The sequence below is a fragment of the Bos javanicus genome, chromosome 9, assembly GCF_032452875.1.
Source record: "Bos javanicus breed banteng chromosome 9, ARS-OSU_banteng_1.0, whole genome shotgun sequence".
In the NCBI taxonomy this organism is placed as follows: domain Eukaryota; kingdom Metazoa; phylum Chordata; class Mammalia; order Artiodactyla; family Bovidae; genus Bos; species Bos javanicus.
The window spans coordinates 66,780,540-66,807,581 of NC_083876.1; the positions used below are offsets into that span (position 1 = coordinate 66,780,540).

Sequence of the window (27,042 nt, forward strand, 5' to 3'; positions counted from 1 at the left end):
TGGCACAAAGACAGAAATATTGACCAATGGAACAAAATAGAAAGCCCAGAGATAAATCCACGCACATATGGACACCTTATCTTTGACAAAGGAGGCAAGAATATACAGGGGACCTTTTCAACCCAGGTGTCAAACCTGAGTCTCCTATGTCTCTTGTATTGCAGGAGGATTCTTTACCATCTGAGTTACCAGGGGATTGGTACTTTCAACAAGATGCCTATCAAAACTGGCCAACTTTGGAGTTACTCTCCTTTTAGTTTCCTTTGTCAGTTGAATCAGTTATGAATTGGCTTATAGTTATTCTCAGGTGGCATTTTTCCTCTTATTTTTAATATCTTGCTGAGATACCTCACTATATCATTGCCCACATATGGGCCCATAATTTGCCCATGTATCATCCACGATATTTATATTACATACTGGTAATTCAATTGTTTTCCATATATAGAAAACACTTTCATTTGCTAAACAAATGATTGAGATACTACACTATGACAAACACTGAAATCATATATTAATGCATTCATTTATTTATTTGTTTAAGGAAAATTATATTCATTGAGCATATATACTACTAAATATGTTGGGAACTATGTCCAAAGCTCAGTATTCCACAGTGAACAAGTTGGACATGGTATGTACCCTCAAAGTATTTATATAACAGTTGGGAAGTCAAATGAATAGTAATCACAGTATTGCTCATTAGAAATAATGTACAGGAAGTAATACGGTCTTATGGGAGCACTGATGCATATAGTAGCTTTTATATTATAAAATTAAGGGGCAATATAATTTGAACAAAGCTTACAAAGTGGCTCAAACAGATGAAGTAGGAAATTAAAACGTTAGCTAATAGTAAATAAAATAAATAATTTAAATCATTTGATGACAGTTGCTGGGCTGGGAATTTTTTACCAAGTTCTTTTGAATAAAAGGAGAGGAAAAACCCTTAATCTCGGTTTGTTTTCTAGGAAAATCAAAATCCAACAGCAATCTGAGAAATAGAAAATTAGTCAAGAATGAGGCTAAAAATTATTTTTTAATATTGATAAGTAAAAGTTAAAATTAACAGAAATTTGGCAAAAAGATGAATATAAAGATTATAGGGGAAAAAGGAAGTCTAGATCTTAATGACACAGTTTTAAAGGGTTAGAAAGCCATTTATGTTAGAAAACCATACAAAAGTTTAAAAGCTTATAATGTCTAGATCCCTAAAGAAATAAGGATACCACCATACAGATTTTATGGAGCATTTTATTTTTGCAATACTTGATAATGAACATTATTTTTTTTCCTCAAAAAGAGTCTACCATATAACAACTAGTAAAATAGCAAGAACAACAGGTAAAATTGGATAAAACACTCCATCTTCTAGCAGTCCAGGATTTTACCCTGTAATTTGTCTTTAAGTTTTTTACTTAGCCTGTTCCTGAATGTTTTATATAACAGTTGGTTTGTAGGTGTTCCCATCATTGAGTAGTTTGACTGTCAGTGAATTATAGCCTGGGAAGCCATATAGAGAGTCTATTTTCCTGACTCCAGGCCCAATAGCATTCAAACTAACCTAAAACATTTCTCTTTTGGTTGTTAAAAATCTTCTGTCAAGGAGAGGCGATAACCTTTCCTTTGTAAGCTCTGTAGAAAGCATCTGATTGGCAGGCTATTTTTAGATACATTTTCAAAGATTATGCTTTTTCTAAGTCTCTCTTAATATATTGCTAGCATAGGATGTCAACAGCCCATGTTATTATCATGTCATTCTAGAATTTTAACTAATAGACCTTGGGAAGAAGAGAATGTGTTTATTCTTTTGAAATGTTGTGTATATTTTCTTTCTTAATTTTATCTAAAGTATACGCTTGTATACCCAGATCTATATATTCTACATAGCGCTCCTTTTGGCTTTAGACAAAGCTTAGAAGAAATAATGAAGGAGAATATTTTGAATGATAGTAGAATAAGGGTTGGATGAAAACTGTGGGCTGAGTGAGAAAGGGTTTAAGTGGGAGTTTAATAAGAGAAAAATGGGACTTTGTCTTCAGAGGAGGCTTCTTACAGAGGCAGACTAGTGTCTTCATTAAAGACAGTGTGAACTGGGAACCCTAGTTCAGACAGGCATAAGACACTGAACAAAGCTGTAATTATTTTATTTTATTTATTTATTTATTTTTAAATTTTATTTTATTTAACTTTACAATATTGTATTGGTTTTGCCATATATCAAAATGAATCTGCCGCAGGTATACATGTGTTTTCTACTGTCCTTAGGATATTGACATTTTATTTTAAAATACTATTACTGAATGTACCTACTACTGAATATCTATTTCTTTTTTTTTTTCTCGTTTCGTACATGATGTTTTACATGTTTCAATGCCATTCTCCCAAATCTTCCCACCCTCTCCCTCTCCCATAGAGTCCATAAGACTGTTCTATACATCAGTGTCTCTTGCTGTCTCGTACACAGGGTTATTGTTACCATCTTTCTAAATTCCATATATATGCGTTAGTATACTGTATTTATGTTTTTCCTTCTGGCTTACTTCACTCTGTATAATAGGCTCCAGTTTCATCCACCTCATTAGAACTGATTCAAATGTTTTCTTTTTAATGGCTGAGTAATACTCCATTGTGTATATGTACCACCGCTTTCTTATCCATTCATCTGCTGATGGACATCTAGGTTGCTTCCATGTCCTGGCTATTACAAACAGTGCCGCGATGAACATTGGGGTACACGTGTCTCTTTCCCTTCTGGTTTCCTCAGTGTGTATGCCCAGCAGTGGGATTGCTGGATCATAAGGCAGTTCTATTTCCAGTTTTTTAAGGAATCTCCACACTGTTCTCCATAGTGGCTGTACTAGTTTGCATTCCCACCAACAGTGTAAGAGGGTTCCCTTTTCTCCACACCCTCTCCAGCATTTATTATTTGTAGACTTTTGGATCGCAGCCATTCTGACTGGTGTGAAATGGTACCTCATAGTGGTTTTGATTTGCATTTCTCTGATAATGAGTGATGTTGAGCATCTTTTCATGTGTTTGTTAGCCATCTGTATGTCTTCTTTGGAGAAATGTTTCTTTAGTTCTTTGGCCCGTTTTTTGATTGGGTCATTTATTTTTCTGGAATTGAGCTGTAGGAGTTGCTTGTATATTTTTGAGATTAGTTGTTTGTCAGTTGCTTCATTTGCTATTATTTTCTCCCATTCTGAAGGCTGTCTTTTCACCTTGCTAATAGTTTCCTTTGATGTGCAGAAGCTTTTGAGGTTAATTAGGTCCCATTTGTTTATTTTTGCTTTTATTTCCAATATTCTGGGAGATGGGTCATAGAGGATCCTGCTGTGATGTATGTCAGAGAGTGTTTTGCCTATGTTCTCCTCCAGGAGTTTTATAGTTTCTGGTCTTACATTTAGATCTTTAATCCATTTTGAGTTTATTTTTGTGTATGGTGTTAGAAAGTGTTCTAGTTTCATTCTTTTACAAGTGGTTGACCAGTTTTCCCAGCACCACTTGTTAAAGAGATTGTCTTTAACCCATTGTATATTCTTGCCTCCTTTGTCAAAGATAAAGTGTCCATATGTGCGTGGATTTATCTCTGGGCTTTCTATTTTGTTCCATTGACCTATATTTCTGTCTTTGTGCCAGTACCATACTGTCTGATAACTGTGGCTTTGTAGTAGAGCCTGAAGTCAGGTAGGTTGATTCCTCCAGTTCCATTCTTCTTTCTCAAGATAGCTTTGGCTATTCGAGGTTTTTTGTATTTCCATACAAATTGTGAAATTATTTGTTCTAGCTCTGTGAAGAATACTGTTGGTAGCTTGATAGGGATTGCATTGAATCTATAATTTGCTTTGGGTAGTATACTCATTTTCACTATATTGATTCTTCCAATCCATGAACATGGTATATTTCTCCATCTATTTGTGTCCTCTTTGATTTCTTTCACCAGTGTTTTATAGTTTTCTATATATAGGTCTTTAGTTTCTTTAGGTAGATATATTCCTAAGTATTTTATTCTTTCCGTTGCAATGGTGAATGGAATTGTTTCCTTAGTTTCTCTTTCTGTTTTCTCATTATTAGTGTATAGGAATGCAAGGGATTTCTGTGTGTTGATTTTATATCCTGCAACTTTACTATAGTTATTGATTAGTTCTAGTAATTTTCTGGTGGAGTCTTTAGGGTTTTCTATATAGAGGATCATGTCATCTGCAAATAGTGAGAGTTTTACTTCTTCTTTTCAAATTTGGATTCCTTTTATTTCTTTTTCTGCTCTGATTGCTGTGGCCAAAACTTCCAAAACTATGTTGAATAGTAATGGTGAAAGTGGGCACCCTTGTCTTGTTCCTGACTTTAGAGGAAATGCTTTCAATTTTTCACCATTGAGGATAATGTTTGCTGTGGGTTTGTCATATATAGCTTTTATTATGTTGAGGTATGTTCCTTCTATTCCTGCTTTCTGGAGAGTTTTTATCATAAATGGGTGTTGAATTTTGTCAAAGGCTTTCTTTGCATCTATTGAGATAATCATATGATTTTTATCTTTCAATTTGTTAATGTGGTGTATTACATTGATTGATTTGCGGATATTGAAGAATCCTTGCATCCCTGGGATAAAGCCCACTTGGTCATGGTGTATGATCTTTTTAATGTGTTGTTGGATTCTGATTGCTAGAATTTTGTTAAGGATTTTTGCATCTATGTTCATCAGTGATATTGGCCTGTAGTTTTCTTTTTTTGTGGCATCTTTGTCAGGTTTTGGTATTAGGGTGATGGTGGCCTCATAGAATAAGTTTGGAAGTTTACCTTCCTCTGCAATTTTCTGGAAGAGTTTGAGCAGGATAGGTGTTAGCTCTTCTCTAAATTTTTGGTAGAATTCAGCTGTGACATCGTGTGGACTGGGGCTTTTGTTTGCTGGAAGATTTTTGATTACAGTTTCAATTTCCGTGCTTGTGATGGGTCTGTTAAGATTTTCTATTTCTTCCTGGTCAAGTTTTGGAAAGTTGTACTTTTCTAAGAATTTGTCCATTTCTTCCACGTTGTCCATTTTATTGGCATATAATTGTTGATAGTAGTCTCTTATGATCCTTTGTATTTCTGTGTTGTCTGTTGTGATCTCTCCATTTTCGTTTCTAATTTTATTGATTTGGTTTTTCTCCCTTTGTTTCTTGATGACTCTGGCTAATGGTTTGTCAATTTTATTTATCCTTTCAAAGAACCAGCTTTTGGTTTTGTTGATTTTTGCTATGGTCTCTCTTGTTTCTTTTGCATTTATTTCTGCTCTAATTTTTAAGATTTCTTTCCTTCTACTAACCCTGGGGTTCTTCATTTCTTCCTTTTCTAGTTGCTTTAGGTGTAGAGTTAGGTTATTTATTTGACTTTTTTCTTGTTTCTTGAGGTGTGCCTGTATTGCTATGAACTTTCCCCTTAGGACTGCTTTTACCGTGTCCCACAGGTTTTGGGTTGTTGTGTTTTCATTTTCATTCATTTCTATGCAAATTTTGATTTCTTTCTTGATTTCTTCTGTGATTTGTTGGTTATTCAGCAGCGTGTTGTTCAGCCTACATATGTTGGAATTTTTAATAGCTTTTCTCCTGTAATTGAGATCTAATCTTACTGCATTTTGGTCAGTCTTGCTTACCTAGAACCCATTACCTTTCTCTCTCTCTTTTTTTTTTTTTCACCCTTTGGACAACTATCCTGCTTCCTGTTTTAGCGCTTATATTTTGAAAGAGATAAGCACCTACCTAGATCCTTACATGGCTGTGATCCAGGCCTAAACAATGACTTTAGTTCCTGTGCCTATGGAGCTTAAACTCTGAGGGGTGAGGTGAGAACCATACTTGGCAGAGCAATCCTAGAGTTGAACTACTGTAAAGAAGGAGCTCTTTCCACTGTGGTTTCTGAAAGTAGAACGTGTAGCCTGGAGCTGCTAGAAGCTGTTTTGTTACTCCCTGGGATGAGCTTGATTAAATGAAGTCCATGCCAAGAAAACCAGACCAGAGAGAACAGAGCAGCTACTTATTGATATAGTTTGAGCCTCTGGATCTAGCACCTATTGAATGTTCAGTTTCTTAAGCCTATAAATTACTTACCCCCTTTCTTTCCCACAAGCCACCAGGACTTGCCTTTCTCCGTTACCCATAACTAAAACAGTCCTAGGTAATGTGTTTTACTTCCATACCAGTAGAGGAGCTTGGGTGCTTCTGTATTTCAAATGGTGAGTATCCTACCCAGAATCCACTTCCTTTTGCTTTACCACCTGAGAACGGGCAGTGAAGGCAGGCATGAGTGGCCAGCCAGTCAGCCTGGCATGCTGCACAAATGGCTACCATGGGTCATTTCTCATTTTCTGAAAGCATAATAATAAATATTTCCCTCCTTTGTTAGGGAACAAGGTGGACTTAAACTAGAATTTCTTCTATGGTGAATAGCAGTGAAAAACTGATACTATTAAAGAGAGATCACTAACAACATCCTTTAGTAGAGCCCAGAAGGTTGCAAAAAGAAAGGAACAAAATGACACTTCTACTTTCTAGGCTGCCCAATTGGAATGCTAGTTTAGAAATTGCTGCCTTTTTACCTTCTTCTTTCCTGTAGCAGGGCTAATGTTGCAGGGCTAATGGATGCTAATCACTCGTTCTTGCTAAACTAAGAAGTGAATAAGAGAAAGATAGCCCCACTGAAAAGTCATGGTCTGTGATATCCAAAGTTGAGTCCTCTCCCTGGAGGGGAATCTTTTTATGAGATCCTGGGATATTATAATACTATTCTGGTAGTTTAAAGAAAAATAAATTCATAACTCTAGACATTAATTATATTAGATGATACATACTATTTGTAATACTAGGACAGACAGTATCTTATTTTCCTTATTAATTTTCAAGTTGTTGCATCATGTTTCTCTTCTCAGGATTTAGCATGAAGGCCTTTTCTGTACTGGCAAATAAAATGTCAAGGTGAGAAGGCTGTAAGTCATTTGACAATAGGGAAATTGTTGAGTTTTAACTTGGTAGCAGATTTAATTTTATTATTTTTAGAAAGCTTAAAAAATATATATCACATAAACTGCACAAATCACAAGCGAAAAGCTTGATGAATTCCTACGAAGTGAACATACTGATGTAACAACCACCCAAATCAAGAAACACAACATGCCTGGCACCCCAAACTCCTCTGTTCAGTCACTATGTACCTTCTTTCTCACCAAAGCTAACTGCCATCCTGACTTTTACACATCCTGATTATAGATTAGTTGCTGGCAGAGATTTAAAACAACAGAATGGCCTACTGAAATGTGAGAGAAGTTCCATAGATGGATTTAAACCTAAAACTGCATGGATATATATATTTTTTATAACAGTACCTGTTTTTCCTGTCACCCACACAGGAACTCACCCATCCCTACTCTGCATTCCCTCTGGAGCATTTTATATTAAATTTTCAGTCTTGCAGTTGGATGGTGTAAGACACTTTGTCATGAAAGCTATACAACATTGTATAAGGTTGCCATTGGGGAGTCTGGGTCAAGTAAGCACTTGCAGCAGCCATTGAGAGAAACAGCTAGGGTGAAGGCATCCTTTTCCTTTCCTCTTCCCTCTTGCCTCATTCATAACTTACATGGATTCCTCTTTTAACAAAAGAAAAAGGGTAAAGAAATATGTCTTTTAAAGGGTTTTATTCTTAAACTCTGCTTAATCTCTTCTAATTTTGACTTTAAGGGATACAGATCTCTGTTGACACTCTCTCCTTGCCTTCTGAGGCTCAGAAATGGGCACCAGTAAGCAGATTAAGATATGGTTCAGGAGTACTGGCCAGTGGGTGCTCTGTACAGATGGGCTAAGAGAAGAGAAGTGACTTGCTTTGGAAAAGTAATGGCCATTCCAGTGTACTGCTGTGTTTCAGAATCTGATATTCTGTAGCCAGATAAACTGATCTGTTGGTTATTTGCCAAAGGGAATACTGAATGTTTAACAGAGCCTACTATTATATATGCAGTTTTGCCCTTTCCAAACTAATAGATGTTACTCATCATGCTGGGATAGCAGAGAGATTTCACTTTTAGAAGCACAGAGAAATGATTTGGCCTAAAACTAGAGATGCTGGATTATACAGTTACTCATGGCATTAAGCAAATTTAGAATTTTTAAAATGTGCATTGAAGACTGTTTTACTCTTTTCAATGAAAAATAATCTCATGAACACGGACAGTGAAAACCTATGGATTTTGCAATTTTCAGAACAGTTACTTCAACTGCTATTTAGGCGTTATTTATTGCTTTTTGGTCTTTTGGCTAAAATCAAGTATAGTATCTTTTCTTATCAGTTTAACAAAAGGGGTATTATGCTATATAAACCCTCAAAATATTTTTATGTAGTAGTACCATGGTCTATAATGTAGAAGAGCTCATTTAAATATATCCATGCATCATATTAAATTAGCTTCTTATCATCTTATATATTGTAAGTATTTCTTCTTCCAATAAGTAGTAATTGAGAAATGATGAGAACTATGGAGAGAGTGATTTTAAGAGTTTAACAAAGAAAGTCTCTACCCTTAGAAACTTGTGGTTTTCTTGAAGATAGGAATTCTGAGTGTTTTAGCTTAGTGTCATCCTTGCCTGAAATGCCGTGTGGAAAACAACAATGGGAAGGAGCAGAGTGTATTTGAGGGAGTAGACAAGTCAGTCCAGTTGAGTGCTGTGTTTGTGTGTGTTTATGAATCTGGTGTAAAATAAAGTAGGAGTCATTAAAATTGGATATATTGTAGATAGTCTTGCATAGTAACAGACACAGTTTTGTGCAATGAATGTTGAATGACTGAATGAAAAAGAATCTTGAATACCTAATAGAAGATTTGAATCTTCATGCTGTAGGTCCCAAGAAGATATCATGAGTGTAAATTGTTTCCCACTCTGTGATCAGAAATGCTAGAGTTCTTTTGATATAGCAAAGTTGCAAGTTCTTGGATGAGAACTAAAACAACTTTTTAGCCTTAAAGAGAAAATCCTACTCAATATTGTACATATTTAAGTTTATGTGAAGTTGCCCACAGGCAGTGGAAAAGTGAAAGTGAAAGTTGCTCAGTCATGTGAAACTCTTTGCAACCCCATGGACTATATACTCCATGGAATTCTCCAGGCCAGAATATTGGAATGGGTAGCCTTTCCATTCTCCAGGGGATCTTTCCAACCCAGGGATCCAACCCAGGTCTCCCACACTGTAGGCAGATTCTTTACCAGCTGAGCCACAAGGGAAGCCCAAGAATACTGGAGTGGGTAGCCTATCCCTTCTCCAGCGGATCTTCTCGACCCAGGAATTGAATAGGGGTCTCCTGCATTGCAGGTGGATTCTTTACCAACTGAGCTATCAGGGAAGCCCAGGCAGTGGAAGGAGTTAGTCAAATAAATGATAAAGAAATTTCAAAACATCTTGTATTTGGAAATAAACTTGGTAGTTTGGTATCCTATGAACTGTAACCAATCCATCTTTCCCAAAGCCTAATAGCAATTTTATTTTTCTGTAACATTAAAGACTTCAAATTATACCAGCAAATGTTGTGACAATATTAACTTTTGCTACAGTGATAAACCCAAAATTCCATCTAAGAATATACATGCAAATGTATACACCAAAATAATATATATAGCTATATATATAAATGCTATGCATACACATGTATTAGCTAGATTTTTAAAAATCCCATGAGATGAAATTTTGAAAACTTAAAAATTACGTCATTAGAGTTTTTTCTTTTTTAAAAATTCAATTTATTTAAACTAAAATTAATTTCAAAAATAGGTCACCCATTTCTTCTATCCCCAACAATCCAAGTTTCTGATAGGAATCCAGATTTTTTAAGTATTCCTTGAAGTCAGATCTATGATTCTTAAAATATAAACCAATTTATTTTATTTAGTTTCTTTTGATTTATTTTTATTTTATCTTTAGTAATGACTTCTAACAAAATGACCCACTTGGTTGTGCTCGTGGCACAGCTGATGTCAGCATATTACTAACCACCTGTAGATGACATACCTTGCTTATCCAGTCCTGCCACTACATTTTTCTCATCAACACTGTTACCAAACATGAGATGGTCAACGTGAGTGATTTGTTTTCCAGTCATTATCATCTGCATAATTTAGTTATCCCCTAGGTATCATCTTTGTAAATACTGTAGGGTTCTATAGAGTAGGTAGATGCTGTATTGGAAAACATTCACCTGTCTTACTCAAGAACCTAATACAAGAGAATTTAGATATTTCTGTGTCCCAGCATGACATTTTGCTCACAAATTTCCAACATAATATAAAACTTAACATAAAATAAGTGAGAAAAATAGAGCTTTCAGAATATTTTCAGCCTATTTTCAGTCATCACATGAGAGAGTCTAGTCATCATTTCATTTGGCATCTTTGGATTATTTTAATGGATTATGTCCCAGATGGGTATTAGCATATTGGTAGCGCATGGTCAATTTTTTTTTTTTTTTTTTAAAAGCAACAGCTACTGGATTGGCTTGAACTGTTTCCTTAAAATGGCAGATTAGTTTTATGAGCAGTGTTTTTAATACAGCTTCACAGCAAAGCAGATTTGTGTAATTTGACCACCTGTTATAAACATCAATTTTAATCAATCACATATATCTTTGCCAATATAGTATATCAGTGGTAAAATGTTTGAATATTTTGAAATAAATTTCATGATAAAATTAAGCAGCCATCTGGAATTATAATATAGTTTTTCTCTAAATGATTTGCAAGGAATAAATTTGCAATGTTGTATGTAGAGAATATATACATATAAGTGCACATCTATTTTGTCCTTTTCTATAATGCTGTTTGTGAGGACATTTTATTGTGAATAATATAGAAAATTTGCCTACTTAACAAGGCCTGTAAAGCTCCATGGACCAAAAGATGCTTGAGCTCTACTGTTCCAGCCTGTGTGCTTAGATAATGATCCATCTGCTCTACCCAAGGTCTCAGTGATTATGATCCAATCTTCATAGCTTTTCAGTCACTGTAAAATTATTGCAAAACACAGAATCTGCTTTCTGCTATTTATTTCAAGTGATGTTGCTTTAATTATGTAACCCCATCCAAATATAATTTATGGGAAAAGTATGTATTTATCCTGCACATACAAGTTAGATTTGCCCACCCCCAGTTCTCTACAGTAGAAACTTCTAAATTGTTCAGGAAAGACATATTAAAAGAATTTGTGTAAAGATTATATTTCCATCTGGATCTGTGAAACCAAAAATATTGAATATTTAAATTAGTAGTAGTTTTTCTGGAACACTTCAGTCCACTTTTTTCAGGGACATGGCGTATTTTGCATCTGCTTACCCTAGTCTTTTCTTATCTTAGTACTCCTTTTATTACTCAATTTAAAGTGCCACTTGTGGAATTTTTCCCTGGAATAACAAGTATTTCTTATACTAATCACATATTTTATTAGTTTTATAGCTTTTCTTGCCTTTTATTCAAAATCATAGATTTTTGAAAAAAGACTGAATTCAAAATTCAAAATGTAAAATCTAAGCAAAAGTATATTTAAAAAGAGACCAGATTGTCAATGAAAGACTCATTATTAACCCTTAAACTTTTAAAAAGTCATTAGAGATGACATGTTATACTTTTAAATTCTGTGACATTACTGTCAATATATGGAATTTGAAAGCCCTTCTTTATAGATGTTAACATTGAACATGTAAAAAAACCAAGGCATATAATTACTCTTGTGCTTTTTTTTCACTTCGTTTAAAAATAAATTATTTTTTATATTTGAAGGATATCCATAGGTTATCACTTCATATAAAGAGAAGTGAAAGTTTTTTATTACTTGTTCATTTAACAAAACACATGTGAAGGACTGAATACTTAACTACATAGTCTAATATAAAAACCCAGTGAGATAACAGGCTGACTCTAGATGCCAAACTGTTGTCGGTATACCATAATACCTCTCATGTAAGCAAATATTCATGGCCTAACTTCATACGTGATATAATAATTATGAATAAATATCTGTTTGGAAAATAGAGGAGAAAGCAACCTCCTCTTCCTTCAATAGTAGGTAATGATTTCACAGAGGACATAACATTTATAGTGGGCACTGACAAATGCATAAGACTTTGTGAGATATGAAAATGGTATGAAAGACTATAGTGAATTAAGAGAAGGCTGAGTGATTGAGGCTCATCGAGTTGGGTAACAGAACAAGATGGAGAAGAAGGATAAAGGACTAGAACGTCTCTAAGGTCAAATTATTAAGAATAGTGTTGGATTGATAAAGAATTATTCTATAAGCATGGAGAGCACCATTTTAAAGCACAGGATTGACATTAATGGGTAGGTTTTGGTAAAAAAAAAAATTAAAAAGTGACACTTGTGGAGGTAGTATTATACCAAACAGGAACAGATGCAGTGGAGCCAATTATGCAGAAATGATAGTGATACATGTTGCTGGAGAGGTCCATCAGGCTGACAAATTAACTCCATGGTAGCCCTCAAAACTATTTTTTTAAACAATAGTATCTGTTTCCTTTATCAATATTTTGCAGTTATCCAAGAGTACAAGGTACTGATCTGTCTTTTGTCTCCTTTACTTGACTCTCCTTCAAACGCAGATATAATGTAAATTGTTAGGTAAATGTCTAATAGGGTTCTGGCTAATGAGAGAAGTAGAAAGTATGTGAATAAGGAACATAACAGAAGATAATTCTTGTATAGTTGATAGTTGATAAGATGTCATGGGTTTTAAAAAGTAGGAACTCTTGCTGTGAAAATGATTATTGTTATTGCTATATATATTAAAAAAAATTCTACTCTCTTTTTTATGCTGTTCAAAATCCCTACTGTAATGGGTTATGAAATGGGATTCATGTGCCTGTGATTATTTGTCCATATCAAGTATTATTTCATGGCTTTGACTTCATTTCACAAGTTAGGGCAATCAAAACAAGCCTCTATATTTTATCTAGTCTAATTATACTATCAACAATTAGATGTTTTATAATAGTAAAGCATACTAATTGTTTGCTTGAAGTTTAGTGTCCTTAGCTGCCCTTCTAGCATATAAAGTGTTGTTCACTTTAGCAAATATGTAAAGAAATAGATTAAATTTTGAGCAAAGCAATTTATTTCCTTACTTAGTGCAAGACTAGTACTAATGATTCTTCTAACAATTGTCATAAAGATGATTCATATTTTTCTTTGTGGCTTTATAAATGTACCATCTAGCATAAGATAGAAGATTCTACTTTAATTGCTAACATTTATCTTTTTGCGTCTCATTTTCCCCCTGGAATAACATTTTTAGGAATGATAAAAAATAAATCCTTACTTAAAAGATTGGGCTTTAAAAATGAAATCCAAGGTTATTAGATAAAGTCTTATGGGTGGGGCTGCTGGTATATATATTATCCTAGTTTATATTATTTTGGTCTGCTATGCCCTAGATATAATTAAATAGTTAATTGTTATAATTGTCTTTTGGAAGCTAAAGTTTAGATTACAAAATGTAAAGGCACAAGAAATTTGCTTTAAAATTATGAGAGCTGGACCATAAATAAGGCTGAGTACCGAAGAAATGATGCTTTTGAATTGTGGTGTTGAAGAAGACTATTGAGAATCCTTTGGACTGCAAGATCAGACCAGTCAATCCTGAAGGAAATCAATCCTGAATATTTATTGGAAGGACTGATGCTGAAGCTGCAGCTCCAATACTTTGGCTATCTGATGTGAAGAGCTGGCTGATTCACTAGAAAAGACCCTGATGCTGGGAAAGATTGAAGGCAGGAGGAGAAGGGGACCACAGAGGATAAGATGTTTGCATGGCATCACCGACTCAATGGACATGAGTTTGAGCAAGCTCTGGGAGATGGTGATGGACAGGGAAGCCTGATGTGCTGCAGGCCATGGGGTCGCAAAGAGCTGGACACGACTGAGTGACTGAATAACCACCCTAGGGCTTCCCAGGTGGTGCTAGTGCTAGTTAAAGAGCCCACCTGCCAATGAAGGAGACATGAGAGATGTGGGTTCAGGCCCTGGGTTTGGAATATCCTCTAGAGGAGGGCATGGCAGCCCACTCCAGTATTCTTGTCTGAAGATTCCCACGGACAGAGGAGCTTGGTAGGCTACAGTCCATGTGGTTTCAGAGAGTCAGACACTACTGAAGCAACTTAGTGAAACAATACCTTAAATAAGTAATTCATGTTATTTGCCATTTCTTGCCCTCAGCCTACTCCCACTTCCATTATTACTTCTTCCTCCTAACTTCTTTTCCTTCCACAAATGTATATGGAGAGCTCACTGAGTGAGTATAGAATGTGTTAGTGTAATGACAAAAATGTTGCCATAAAAACAAATGCAGATATTTCTTAGATTAAAAGTTCAATTCAGTTCAGTTGCTCAGTTGTGTCCAACTATTTGCGACCCCATGGACTGCAGCACACCAGGCCTTCCTGTCCATTACCAACTCCTGGAGTTTACTCAAATTCATGTCCATTGAGTTGGTGATGCCATCCAACCATCTCATCCTCTGTGGTCCCCTCTCCTCCCACCTTCAATCTTTCCCAGCATCAAGGTCTTTTCAAATGAGTCAGTTCTTCGCATCACGTGGTCAAAGTATTAGAGTTTCAGCTTCAGCATCAGTCCTTCCAGTGAATATTGAGGACTGATTTCCTTTAGGATGGACGGGTTGGATCTCCTCATTGTCCAAGTGACTCTCAAGAGTCTTCTCCAACACCACAGTTCAAAAGCATCAAGTCTTCAGTGCTTAGCTTTCTTTATAGTCCAATTCTCACATCCATACATGACTACTGGAAAACCCATAGCTTTGACTAAATGGACCTATGTTGGCAAAGTATTTAATATCTCTGATTTTTAATATGCTGTCTAGGTTAAAAATACTGTTACGATTAGTCTCAAGCAATATTTGAAGGAGAAAAGAGCCATACTTTTTGAAGGGATGATATCATGAGTGAGCAGTGACTATATCAGGGAAAAATTAGCTCTTTAGGATCAAGTCCAAAGTCCAGTTATGTAGAAGAAACCTATAGCCACTGTCCTCTAGTAGCCATGAGGTCATGTTCTGCCTAGCAGGGGGAGGTTCTGTTAGATGAAGAATCAGGTAAGGTAACTGCAAACAAATTACAGCTTCACATGGTCTTTTAGCAGAACCTGATGAGGGAAAGGTGCATGGTGCAGAAAAAGCAAGGACTGAAGGAGGAAGATGGCACAAGTAAGTGGCTTGTGCTGTCAAGGAAAACAAATTCACTATAAGAGAAAGCAAATCCCTTGTTTTCATTGGTTAGCATTGTACCATGGTGGAGATGGCTGAAAAGAGTGGGCCCTTGTCAAGAGAATTCATTTAAACTGATTGGCTAGCTGTTTTTTTTTTTTTTCTCCTTTTTTCTCAAGGAAGGAATATGGCAAGTGTAGAATAAAAATGTTTGTATAAGGAGAATATTTCAGAGACCATAGTGATTAAGAACATGCACTTTGAAGTCAGGCTGCCTGGATTCAAATTTTAGCTTCATCACTTACAAAATTATGTGGCTTTGGGCAAATTATTTAACTTCTTTGTACTTTATCTTTAAAATGATGAAAACAGTAGTACACACCTCATAGAACTGTAATGAGGATTAATTGAAATGATACTTGTATTAAGATAATAACTGGCCAAAGTAAGTAGTTGTTAAAATACATTTTATTATGTTATTTTATGAAATTAAAATAAATGTATTAAATCTAATAAAGGCTGTGTGCATGAGTAGCTCATAACAAGTTATAAGTACTACCATTATAGGGGAAAAAAGGCAAATACGAAGTAATTAGGGTTCGAACTAGAAGTGTGATCTATCTGTTTACAAGAACAATCCATTTGGATTGTTTAAAAGATGGAACAATCTTGTTTTGGATTATTTACAAGAACAATCCATTTCTTGCCCAGACATGCCAAGTTAGCCTGGATGTATTGTGAGCTTAATCATGTAAGTGTTAAAGACAATCTAAGATTTCAAATTCTTACTTGAAGAGACAAGAGCTGTTGAGACTCCCAAATCCACTCCTGAGTTAGCAAAATTTGGATCAAAATTCTCTTTCCGTGGGACTTAATTTTGTCTTCAGGTTTAGAAACTTCAGGGCTTCTGATAAAAATATCATACCACACAGTCTACATGGGTCTGCAGACTGAACAAACAGGCCAAACACAAAGGCTGAAAGGATTTTAGACCTGGTTAAGAGGCTGTTTATTATACCAGTCTTGTGCATTAATGAATAGCTGGTTTTTGTGATTTGCATGTTTTTTGTTTTTGTTTTTCTGGGTAGCACCTGGGACTTTCTGACATTTGAAAGTCTTGTACCATCTTTGAATGCATGTGATACCCATTTAGAGAGTCCTAAAAATGTGAAGATATTTGCAGAAGCTGGAGAACAATGAGAATTAGGCATGATTATCTGTACTATTGAAAGGTTGACTCATATTTTCACTTATTCTAGAGGGAGTGTTTTATTGGATTAAAAAAAACGTGAATTTCTCTCTGTGTCACTTTGTTCAGCCTGTGGAGAGCAAAGGATTATTCTTTACAGTATGTTTTCTAATAATTTGTCCAAGCTAATTTTGCATTCCAGAGTCATATATTGCTCTTGGGTGTTTTCCCTCCACATTTCCCCCTGGTGGATTATTTATACTTTTAACAAAATGATGAATGGTACTTTGTATATTCGAAATGTGTTTATTTCCTCTGGAGAACTGAGTGAAACAAGTACATTCTTGCAGAAGAATCCTAACATGGTTACCTATTCCTTTGAAATTGGCTTTATCTTTGATTGTAAAAATTCTCTGTAAATTGAATGCTGTATATTAAAAAGTTACAGTATTTCATGTTTTTAATAGAGATAAGATTGTAGAAACAAGTTATAATAGAGAAGGGATTTTAGTTTCTTCTAGAGAAGAGTATTTCATAACATAAAATAACTCCATTTAGAGATTTGAAAATGTATTTTCTCTGCATGTTTCTATGAAACTTTTAAAGGCATGTAATTATTTTTCTCCTTCCTGGAGATACTTTCTCTTCATCTGAGTCTCTTCTCTGGCCTCTATCACATTTTTGCACTTTGGCACTTAAACATTTGAATACAATTTTGACTTAAGGGAGGTATCCAATTGTTTTCACAGTATATTATAGTTATAAAATACATTATGAAATATATATATACGATGGTTGATTTTGGAGTAGAAAGTGTAGGGCAAAGTGAATGTATGGGGCAACAAAGGCACAAAATTCTCTGGAAAATTGCTTTTTTTTTCTTCTTACATTATCAAAGTGTGATGAAAATTATATTTAGGTTTTTGGAATTTCTCAAATTGGAATGTTATTAAATAATTTTGGAGATTTTTTTTAAAACTCTAGTTATGAGTACATGCATAAACAATTTTGCAATAGGCAACATGAGTAGAAAATTTATACAATCTTAGTTGTCATTAATTTTTATTACAATTGTTTATAAAATGGATTTCAAAAAAACAGAGATTTTTAAATTAAAAAAAATTTTAGCTCTAATTAAGACACTGTGGACAGAGAAGGCAATGGCACCCCACTCCAGTACTCTTGCCTGGAAAATCCCATGGACAGAGGAGCCTGGAAGGCTGCGGTCCATGGGGTCGCTGAGGGTCGGGCGTGGCTGAGCGGCTTCACTTTCACTTTCCACTTTCATGCATTGGAGAGGGAAATGGCAAACCACTCCAGTGTTCTTGCCTGGAGAATCCCAGGGAAGGGGGAGCCTGGTGGGCTGTTGTCTCTGGGGTCGCACAGAGTCAGACATGACTGAAGCCACTTAGCAGCAGCAGCAGCAAGACACTGTGGAACTTACATAAGAATATATATGCATTTACCCGTTCATGGACCACAGTCTTGTCATGGTGAAGGGGCTCACATAACTCAATGAAGCTATGAGCCATGCCATGCAGGGCCACTTAAGACAGACGGGTCATAGTGAAGAGTTCTGACAAAAATATGGTCTGCTGGAGGAGGGAATGGCAAACCAATCCAGTATTCTTGCCTCAAGAACCCCATGAACAGTATGAAAAGGCAAAAAGATATGACACTGGGAAGATGAGCCCACAGGTCAGAAGGTGTCCAGATGCTACTGGGGAGGGACAGAGGCAGTTATTCAGTAGCTCCAGAAAGAATGAAGCCACTGGGCCAAAGTGGAAATGATGCTTAGTTGTAGATACGTCTGGTGATGAAAGTAAAGTCAGATGCTATAGAAAACAATATTGCATTGTTGTTCAGACATTCAGTCATGTCTGACTCTTTGCAACCCCATGAATGGCAGTATACCATTCCTGGTATGCTGGTATGCTTCCTGGTCCTTCACTATCTCCCAGAGTTCACTCAAACACATGTCTGTTGAGTTGGTGATACTGTCCAACCATCTTGCCCCCTTCTCCTTCTGCCCTCAATCTTTCCCAGCATCAAGGTCTTTTCCAGTGAGTTGGCTCTTCGCATCAGGGAGCCAAAGTATTGGAGCTTCAGTTTCAGCATCAGTCCTTCCAATGAATATTCAGGGTTGATTTCCTTTAGAATTGACTGGTTTTATCTCCTTGCTCTCCAAGGGAGTTTTAAGAGTCTTCTCCAGTACAACAGTTCAAAAGCATCAATTTTTCAGCTCTCAGCCTTCTTTATGGTACAGTTTTCACATCTATACATGATTACTGGAAAAGCCCATAACTTTGACTAGTTGGACTTTTGTTGGCAAAGTGATGTCTCTGCTTTTTAATATGCTCTCTAGGTTTGTCATAGCTTTCCTTCCAAGAAGCAATCGTCTTTTAATTTCCTGTCTACAGTCACAGCCATGATTTTGTAGCCCAAGCAAATAGTCTGTCACTGTTTCCATTTTTCCCCGATCTATTTGCCATGACATGATGGGATCAAATGCCATGATCTTAGTCTTTTGAAAGTGGTAAAAGTATTGTATAGGAAATTGGAGTGTTATATCTGTGAATCAAGGTAAACACTACATATTCAAGCAGGAGATGGCAAGAGTGAACATCGACATCTTAGAAATCAGTGGACTAAAGTGGACAGGAATAGGAGAATTTAATTCAGATGACCGTTATATCTACTACTGTGATCAAAAATCCCTTAAAAGAGTTGGAGTAGCCCTTATAGTCAACAAGAGTCTGAAATGCAGTACTTGAGTTCAGTCTCAAAAATGACAGAATGATTTTGGTTTGCTTCCAAGGCAAACCATTCAATATCTCAGTAATCCAAGTCTGTGCCCCAACCAGGGATGCTGAAGAGGCTGAAGTTAACCGTTTCTGTGAGGACCTATAAGACTTCCTAGAACTAACACCAAAAAAAAAAAAAAGTCCTTTTCATCACAAGGGATTGGAATGTAAAAGTAGGATGTCAAGAGATACCTAGAGTAAAAGGCAAATTTAGCCTTGGAGTACAAAACAAAGCAGGGCAAAGGCTAACAGAGTTCTGTCAGGAGAACACATTGGTCATAGCAAATACCTTCTTCCAGCAATACAAGAGACGATTCTACACATGGACATGACCAGATGGTCATTACTGAAATCAGATTGATTATATTCTTTGTAGCCAAATATGGAGAAGCTCTATACAGTAAGCAAAAACAAGACCTAGAGCTGACTGTGGCTCAAATCATGAACCCCTTAGTGCAAAATTCAGGCTTAAATTGAAGAAACTAGGGAAAACCACTAGACCATTCAGGTATGACCTAAATCAAATCCCTTATGATTATACAGTGGTGGTGATAAATAGATTCAGGAGATTACATCTGGCAGATAGAGTGCCTAAAGAACAATGGATGAAGATTTATAACATTGTATAGGAGGCAGTGACCAGAACCATCCCAAAGAAAAAGAAATGCAAGAAGGCAAAGTGGTTGTCTGAGGAGGCTTTACATATAGTTAAGCAAAAGGCAAAGGAGAAAGGGAAAGACATACCCAACTGAAAGCAGAGTTCCAGAGAAGAGCAAGGAGAGATAAGAAGGCTTTCTTTAATGAATAGTGTGATGAAACATAGGAAAAAAATAGAATGGGGAAGACTAGAGATCTCTACAAGAAAATTGGAGATAGGAAGAGAACGTTTCATGCAAAGATGGGCATGATAAAGGACAAAACCGATAAGGACCTAACAGAAGCAGAAGAGATTTAGATTAAGTGGCAAGAATACACAGAAGAACTGTACAAAAATGGTCTCAATGACCCGAATAACCAGGATGGTGTGATCACTCATCTAGAGCCAGACATCTTGGAGTGTGAAGTCAAGTGGGCCTTAGGAAGCATTACTACAAACTAAGCTAGTGGAGGTGATGGAATTCCAGCTGAGCTATTTCAAATTCTGAAAGATGATGTGGTTAAAGTGCTACACTCAATATGTTAGCAAATTTGGAAAACTCAGCAGTGGCCACAGGACTGGAAAAGTTCAGTTTTTATTCCAGTCCCAAAGTAGGGCTATGCTGAAGAATGTTCAAACTAGTATACAAATGTGCTCATTTCACATCCTAGCAAGATTATGCTCAAAATCCTTCAAGCTAGGCTTCAACAGTACATGAACTGAGAACTTGTAGATGTACAAGCTGGGCTTTGAAAAGGCAGAGATCAAATTGCCAACATTCATGGATCACAGAGAAAGCAAGGGGATTCCAGAAAAACATCTACTGTTTCATTGACTATGCTAAAGCCTTTGACTGTGTGGATTACAGCAAACTGTGGAAATTTTTTAAAGGGATGGGAATGCCATACCATCTCACCTGGCTCCTGAGAAACCCATGTGTGGGTTGAGAAGCAACAGTTAGAACCGAATATGTAACAATGGACTGGTTCAGAATTGAGAAAGGAGCATGTCAAGGCTGTATATGTCACTCTACTTATTTATCTTCTGCAGAGTAAATCATGCAAAATGCCAGGCTTCGTGAATTACCAGTTGGAATTAAGATTTCCAGGAGAAATATCAGTAACCTCAGATGTGCAGATGACAGCACTCTGGTGACAGAAACTAAAGAGAAACTAGAGTCTCTTGATGAGGGAGAAAGAGAGTGAAAAAGCTGGCTTAAACTCAACATTCAAAAAGCTAAGATCACCACATCCGGTCCCATCATTTCATGGCAAATAGAAGGAGAAAAATGGAAGCAGTGGCATATTTTCTTTTCTTGGGCTCCAAAATCACTATGGATGGTGACTGCAGTCAGGAAATTAAAAGACGCTTGCTCCTTGGAGGGAAAGCTGTGGTGAACCTAGACAGGGGATTAAAAAGCAGAGACATTAGTTAGCTGACAAAGGTCCATTCAGTCAAAGCTATGGTTTTTCTAGTCATCATGTATGGATGTGAGAGTTGGACCATAAAGAAGACTCAGCACCAAAAAATTGATGTTTTGAATTGTGGTATTGGAGTAGACTCTTGAGAGTCCCTTGGACAACAAGGAGATCAAACCTGTCAACCCTAAAGGAATCCAATCCTGAATATTCATTGGAAGGACTGATGCTGAAGTTGAAGCTCCAATACTTTGTCTACTTGATATGAAGGTCTGACTCATCTGAAAAGATCCTGATGCTGGGATGACTGAAGGTAAAAGGAGAAGGAGTGGTAGAGGATGAGATGGTTAGATAGCATTACCAACTCAATGGACATGAATCTGAGCAAACTCTTGGAGATAGTGAAGGACAGGGTACCCTGGCTTACTGTAGTGCATGAGATCACAGAGATCACACGACTTATTGATTGAACAACAACAGCAAATACACATTTATAACATTGTTTATAGTTTTCAAGGAACTTCCCATGTAGCTCAGTGGTAAAGAATCTGCCTGCCAATTCAGGATACACTGGAGATATGGGTTTGATCCCTGGGTTGGGAAGATCCCCTAGAGTAAAATAAATGGCAACAGGCTCCAGTAATTTTTGCCTATAAAATTCCATGAACAGAAGAGCCTATTGGTTTGTAGTGCATTGGGTCACGGAGAGTTGGACATGACTGAGTGACTGAACACACACACACACACACACACATTCTCTTCAGGTTTTTATAACTTGGTTGGAGAGAAAAATATTGATACCTAAAGATATAAGCTAGCTTGTGAGTGGCACAGGACCACCAAAAGCATTTTTGATTCCTTAGGAGAGGATGTAAATATTCATATACATGTGTGGAAGTATATATTCATAGTTCTCTGAAGAAAGTATTTGTACATTCTATTAGTTTCTCCTCAAACTTCTGAAACCATAATTACTTTCATTGTTGGGGACTTGTTGGAATAATCAGGGGTGATGTTTTGGAGGAAGTAAGATAAACTTAGCACCTAACAGTTGTGTAAGATGTCTGTGGGTGGAGACACATATGTATAAAAGGAGAGCATTCTATGAGAGATCAACAGTACAAGAGATGACACAAGGCAGGAAAATGTAAAGTAAATTTATTCAGAAATGATGAGTAAGCAGCCACATTGAATTAGAGCTGAATTAAGTTAAGCCAAATTACAGAAGTCTTTTGATTCCAACTAAGATATTATTGGTAGAATGGGATCTTCAAATACTTTTGTAAGTTAAAGGTGATTGTGGTGTATAAAACAGACTGGGAAGTGAAAACAGATGAAGTTGGTTTTAGTTTTCTTGCATATATTAGTTTATGTAAAATTTAATACGAATAAGAACAAGAAGAAATTAGGATGAGAGAAAATAAAAACAGACCTGGAAAGGTCTTTTAAGCCGTATGTGCATGGATATAGGAGCTATAAATACATTCATTCACCCCCGCAGAAATGACTGAGTGCCTGTGGTATGAACCAGCACTGTTCCAGAAATTTGAAACACATCAGTGAAAAAAGCATCGTTACCACTGCTGAGATGTTTACATTTTAGGGGATGATACAGAAATCCTAAGTGAATGGGACAGTTATGGCACCAAAAAGTGCTAGTTGTGAAAGGGGAAACGTTACGAATCAGTGGAAGTATTTCTAAGTTTTTGTGCTAAAATAGTACACAAGAAATTTGCTCCTTGGAATTTGAAAGAGACAATATTACATGTCATTACTATTCTATTTGAACTAAAGAATAAGGTAACTGAAGAATATTTAAATTAAACATTTCAGAACCATCTTATACTTTAGCTGAAAGTTCTACAATGAGCTGACAGAAATGGAAAAAGAAAAGAAAAAAAAAGAAAGAAGGAAAAAGAATTGGAAAAATCTGAAGTACTTTGGATAGCTGGAGAGAAGCATTGAATTGACTGGGTATTAAACATAGTATAAAACAAAAAATCTTCAACATATGGCAGTTTACATTCCTGTTTGTAATAGTGAGATTTAAGCCTGAGAATGTATTTCCTTCGAGAGTATTTCTGTCAGTGAGGCTGACTACTTATAGTCTAAGAAAAGATTGACAGTAAGTTATACAATTCACACAGGACCTCGGCATTATAATGATAGCAGAAAATTTCTTTGGTTGTTTTAGATTTATGTGAAATTCAAAATTTTAATTTAACGAGTATTTAATAAGTACTTTCTATGTTCAAGGTACTGCAAAAGGTAATGGAGTTTTTAAAAAATGAATAAAATAGAGAATTTGTCTTCAATAAATTTGCCACCTAAATAGGGAAACAAGCATGTTAAAAGTTCAAACAAACCATAACAAAATTATAGCAAAACATGATTAAAGGAGCTTAGTAAAAGGATGTCTAATTCTACTTGAGGTTATCTGTCAAGCTATGCCCGAAGAGTGAATCTCAAGATGTCTCAAAGGTTGACCAATTGAGAAAGGATATTTTTCTGTCATAGGAAACTTTACAGGCAATTGCACTAAAGAGGTATAAAGATGAGCATGCTCAAGAAATGGAAAACTGAATGGTAGAATATTGGCGGAGTTGTCAGAAGGCATGACATGACCCCGGACTGTGCCAAAGGCTAGCCGCTGAAAGGCCTTGCCCACCAGCACATATTCGAGCATTCTGTTGAGTCCTCTGAACCCTATAATGTGAGAAGAAATCATGCTGTCATTATAATCCCTAAATATACATTTATGTCAAGTAATAACACAAATATGTGAAGTGAAGTAGGATGGTGTAGTCTAATGTATAGCAAGTGGTCATTTTTGCAGGGTGAACCTAAATTCTCTGGGGTGAAGGAGAATCAGACCATAAATAGATAGGGTAAGTTTAATGAACTTCTAAAAGGCAATCTTCATCTAGTCAGACTTTAGAAGAGAGTCACAAAAAGAATAATTCTAACTTATTAATTTAGCTAATAAATATTAACTGCCCATAATATAACACTGTGGGATATGACAGTCTTGGTCTTGAGGAGTTTGTGTTTCCACAAACATCATGATCTTTGAGTCCGAAGAACTAAAGTAATAGAACCTGCTGAATGATGTTGTTACTTCCTGCCGCCTAGGTATCTTTAGTGAATTATATTGGTGATCTTCAAAGATTAGGAAGGTTAATGGACAATTGCATTTCTTAATGTGTCTGTAAGTGAACTGAATGTTAGCCTATTTATAAGACATGCCACAAAGTGGTCTAGTGGAATCTCTTTAAATTGGTGCTACAAACTTGGGGTTGTGAAAAATAAAACAAGTAAGGCATCTTAAGCATACAGTAAAAGTAAAAGAAAAAGAAGTGAATGAGCAGAACAAAGAGATAGCGTTAGAAACCATGACAGATAGTGTCAGGTGGGGGCCTACATGCAAACATTCACTGATTTTGTTCATGTTTTGCCCAGGGGTGTTGAGTATCAAGGGAATTTGGCTTCCTCCCCAACTCCAAGGGTGAAGCTTGATTAGTCCAAGCCAATTATGGTAATTCCATACCCTGCCAAGTGATTCATTCTGGCCAGGGCATGTGACAGAATTTTGGCAAGTGATATGTAAAGGGAAATCAGTTGGACAGCTTTAGGGACACTTTTAGCCATTCCTATTTAGAGATGTGAAGAAGAAAATATGTCCTCTGTTCATTCTGGCTTTGGAATATTGTTGTGTAAGGATGCAATGTTTGAAGCTACTGCAACCATCTCATTATCAGGAGAAGACAAGCTTAAGGACATATGTCTACATTCAGATGATGGCAGTAGGGAAGAGATGGAAAGAACCTGAGTTGTTCATGATATAATGGACTGACAAGATTAACAAACTAACCATTCCTACCCTGCTATATCTATTAACTCTCTATATGACATAACAAATGTCTTAATTGAAGCCAGTTTTGTTTTAGTGACTTTTCTCTTTCTTGCAGCCAAAAGCATTGCTGGGACAGAAAAACTTCTCTTCCCTCTTAGAATCAAAGTTTGAGAGTCTGCAAATTAAATTGACAAAAAACAAATCAATGGGAGAAAGAAATATATTTCTTTATTGATATTAATATTTTATGTGTATGCAGCCCACATAGATAAAAAAAAGAAAGCATAAAGAGAAAGTTAGGTTCAGGGCATATATACCATTTTAACAAAGGAAAAGGGAGTTTGGACTACGGGGGGTAGTAAATTATGGGAAGATGACTAGAAAATGTATAGTAGATAAGGGTTATTGAGTGTGGTTTGTTCTGCAAATAATTGTTTTCCTCTTTGTGGAGAGGGGAACACAGTTACAGATGGAAGTTTATGCTTTGTTTTAGGAAAAAGGGGGAAGTGCAGAGAGTTCTACTTATATCTGCTGCTTCTCTATTGCCTTCAGCTCAAAATAGTTCTTATGCCAAATGACATATGTTGAAGTGGCATATTCTATTCCCCTTTGACATTCTACATGATATAGCAATATTTCATGTTATGACTGAATGTTGTGTTCCCCCAACATTCATGTGTTGAAACCCTACCCCCTAAATGATGTTTTAGGAGGTAGGGATTTTGGGAGATATTTAGGAGCTGATGAGGTCATGAGGGTAGAGCTATCATGAGGGGATTAGTTCCCTTATAAGAGTCAAAGGAGAGCTTGCTTTCTCTCTCTGTTCTCTGCTGTGTGATGATACAAGAAGTTGACAGTGTGCAACCCAGGAGGGGCCTCTCTGCAGAACTCAGTCATGCTGGCACCCTCATCTTGGACTTCCCATCTCCATAACTGTAAGAAATAAAGTTTTGTTGTTTATAAGACACTTAACTTATGGTCTCTTGTTGTAGTGGCCAGAGCTAACTAAGACATCCATTCTTATGTTCCCAGAGTCTTTTGTTCAAGCTGATGTGTTCTCTAGAGGCTAAAGCAGATTGGAAAGGGTTTGGTTTTATGTTAGATGTATTTATAAATTATAATTTTTATGTTATATTAAAACCAAATCTTAAGCATCATTAAGGCAAAACTGGAGATAATAAATGTGTTGAGAAATAAACAAAATTAAAATGATTTACAAAAATTCTGCAGGCAGGTTTTCAACTCAGGCTTTCATAGTTTACAATTAAGACACTTTTCTTATTTTGGGGATTACTAAGAGCAAAAACAGAAAGACCAAAAGCAAGTGATTAAGAACTAGAAATAGATCAGGCAGATAGCTATTTTTCAGGTATGAAAATAAATGCAATTCTGTAGGAAACTTAAGGAAATGGTTGACCTCTCTCCCATTCTCTCTTGTGCTCACACACGTCTGACTCTTTGCAACCCCCATAGGTAGTAGCCTGCCAGGCTCCTTCTGTCCATGGAATTTTCCAGGCAAGAATACTGGAGTAGGTTGCCATTTCCTACTCCAGGGGATCTTTCTGACCTAGGGATCATCCACACCCGTGTCCCCTGCATCTCCTGCATTGGCAGGCTGATTCTTTACTACTGTGCCACCTTGGATGACCTTTAGCTGTCCCTTACAAAGGCATATAAGTGAAACAAAAATTAATCCTTAAATAAAGGTTATGAGTAAGGAGATTCAGAGATTTGAATTATTATGATCAATAAATTGTCTGTGTCACTGTGGATATCATTTGGGTAGGGATCTGAATGACATTTATTAATAAGAACCTCTTGGTTGTATGAAGTTGAATTTCATTGAAACTGGGCTCTTATTTTGTGAAATATCTGACTTAGCATTTTTTCTTTAT

General features: G+C 36.2%; 1 pseudogene; it reads left to right on the forward strand.

Annotated features, from left to right (window-relative positions):
- Positions 1-8,268: 8,268 nt before the first annotated feature.
- On the forward strand, positions 8,269-8,383 carry LOC133254524 (U2 spliceosomal RNA; annotated as a pseudogene).
- Positions 8,384-27,042: the final 18,659 nt, after the last annotated feature.